This window comes from Odocoileus virginianus, chromosome 9 (assembly GCF_023699985.2).
Source record: "Odocoileus virginianus isolate 20LAN1187 ecotype Illinois chromosome 9, Ovbor_1.2, whole genome shotgun sequence".
NCBI classification, from domain to species: Eukaryota; Metazoa; Chordata; class Mammalia; order Artiodactyla; family Cervidae; genus Odocoileus; species Odocoileus virginianus.
This window is the reverse complement of record NC_069682.1, coordinates 58,248,813-58,251,618: the sequence shown is the minus strand read 5'-3', so window position 1 is coordinate 58,251,618 and position 2,806 is coordinate 58,248,813. Positions and strand designations below refer to the sequence as shown.

The window sequence follows — 2,806 nt, the reverse complement described above, 5'->3', positions numbered from 1 at the left end:
TCAACACAAAGTTTGATGGACTCTACAGAAAAGTCACTAGAACTAATGCGTGAGCTTAGCAGAGTTACAGAATACAAGATCAAGAAACAGAATCAATTACATGTCTACATACTAGCCATGAACGATTGGAAACTGACATTAAAGCAGTACTATTCTGATAACATTAAGAATGTTAAATACTTTGGAATAATATGGCAAAATGTGTGTAAGATCTGTACACTGAAAACTATAAAATATCGCTGAGAGACATTTTATTTTATTTTATTTTTATTTTTTTATTTTATTTTTTTTTCTGAAAATGTCTTTATTTTTTAGAAAATGGATTCCAGGAAGGTTAAAAAGCAATACCAGAGGGTATAGAGGTGCAGAACTGGATGTAGTCATTCAAAGCATTCAATTAAGAATATGGCAATATAAATACCTGAAAAGCATCTCTTAGGTGTTTGAAACAAAATGTATAAGTCATTTCTAACTATTTGGAGCTTTACAGACAGAAAATGGTTAACATTTCAAAGTCCTGGAAGCTTTTTCCTTGGTTAATAACATTAAATGGTTTGCCTTTGATCAAATTCCTTTCTTTTTAAACATGGATAAAAGTATTACATAGGTCCACTGTTAAGACGACATGTTGCAAATTAAATCTGGTATAATGTATTCCAACAAAGCTTAGAAAATAAAAGGTGTTGTGGTGGCTTTGGACTAAGTTTAATAGTCGTCTCCTCGGCTGACAACTTCTTTACATGTTGGATGCAAAAGTATGGTATGTTCAAACTGTGCTGTGTATGATCCTTTAATGTCACATAATGGTGGATATGGGTCTACAATGCCCAAGTCACACAGATTCTTCAGAGCCATCAAGTATTTACTTTCTCCCAAACGATCCAGCCATCTGCGGCAGAAGGCAAGAGTGCCAAAGTTTTCATTGATGACGTTTAGCAAGTGTTTTGTTCTTGGAAGCCTTATTGGCACATGTCCAACATCAAAATTTTTCATGTAATGTGAACATTCCATATCATCATGAACCACACCTTTTCCTGTGCTACCAAAGGTTTCGATGGCATATACTTCTCCTTCCTCAATTCTTGTTGCCTCTCCTCCTTTCACAATGGGCACTGTTTTCCCAGCATGTATTCTATATGGCCCGATTGAATGTCCATTTAGATTACGGATTGGTTTCACTTGATATGTCTTCCCATCTATTTCAACTTCATAGGATTCCATAACTTCTTGGATAGCCTCACCAACTTCACAGAGACGAACATCAATTCTGGCACACTTTATTCCAGTGTTAGTGGCATCTTTTACAGCTTTTAATAATGTATCATATTTGGGATTAAAAGTGACAGTAAAAGCACAATCGATAATCCTACCACTTACATGTGTTCCAAAGTCTATCTTACAGATGTCATCATACTGTAATACTGTTGTGTCACCAGCATTGGGAGTATAATGGGCAGCACAGTTATTCAGAGAACACCCAGTAGGAAATGCCAAGCCTGCATTTAATCCATTCTCTTTTATTAATTTTCGTGAACAGTCTTCCAACTTCTCACAGATTTCTATCATTGTCATCCCAGGCTTGATCCAGCTCATAACATATTTTCTAACTTGTCGATGTGCTTCTGCAGCTTCTCGAAAATCATTCCAAATCTCTTCACTAGCTTGATCTAATGCTTTCTTTTCTTCACTTGTAGCTCTCCAAGCAGCTGTTCGCCCATCTTGAGTGGGTGGGTATTCGCATTCTTGTCCTTTGGGAAATACACCATTAGGATACAGGTCACATATTGGAACTGAGGGAGGGTCTGTTTGAACTTTTGGTCCTCTCTTCTTCTTCTTCTTTTTCTTCTTCTTTCCAGCTGCTCCATCTCCATCACCATCTGCATCTTCATCGTCATCATTGCTGAGAGACATTTTAAAAGATCTAAATAAATGGAGAGATGTGTTCTGTTGGAAGACTCAATATTGTTAATAAGTTTTCTTCTCCGGTTTGATTTCAGACTCAATGAAGTTCCATTAAAAATCCTTGCAAGATTGTGTAAAATTGATAAATTTATTCTTAAAATTCACTTGGAGATGTTAAGGAGTTAGAGTAGTTAAAATAACTGTGAAACAAAGCAAGAGCAAGTTAGGTATAAGAAGTTTTCGTGATAGGAAATAATACCAGGTGGAGCCTTTGCTAAGTGCCAACAGAAAATCATAATGCATACCCCTTGGAGTTCTAGAACAAGGCCACACCATCTGCTGCACAGAACTATATATCATTTAGAAAATAGCACCTAGCTTGATACCAGCCCCTGGTAGACAACTGTGTCTGACTGTGGGCTCTCAAATAACCGTGTGGCCAGAACTACTCCTCATGACCTTGGTACAGCCCGAACCAGCAAATAAGCCAAAAAGTCAGGTTGGCCCAGGATCATACATCATACACTGGAAGTGTCCTATCCAGGATTAGTCCTGAGCAGTTCAGAGGGTACAAATAAGGTACATAAGCAGGTGACCCAGATCCAATGTCACCTCTCATTTTTGCATTGGCATCTTCTCCTCGACATCTATGGCCTGATAGAAGTTTTCTACAACCAACTCAGAGAGGAGAAAAATTTTTGAAATTTGATTCATGAGTGGATCATCCTGGTATGCTGATATGACATGAAAAAGATCTGTTCAGCACTACAGCTCCTCTCACAAGGAGCCCAGACCATCTCTCCAGACAGAGCTTTAGGCCGTGTACCTGTCACCTGCTCTGTGCAGAGAGAGTGGCCTGAGCTAAGGTTAGACATGGACTTGCAGGCTGTGATGAAGAGCTCAT

The 2,806-nt window shown here is 38.3% G+C and overlaps 1 pseudogene; it reads right to left on the bottom strand.

Annotated features, from left to right (window-relative positions):
* Positions 1-303: 303 nt before the first annotated feature.
* LOC139036454 (methionine aminopeptidase 2 pseudogene) lies at positions 304-1,911 on the bottom strand (annotated as a pseudogene).
* Positions 1,912-2,806: the final 895 nt, after the last annotated feature.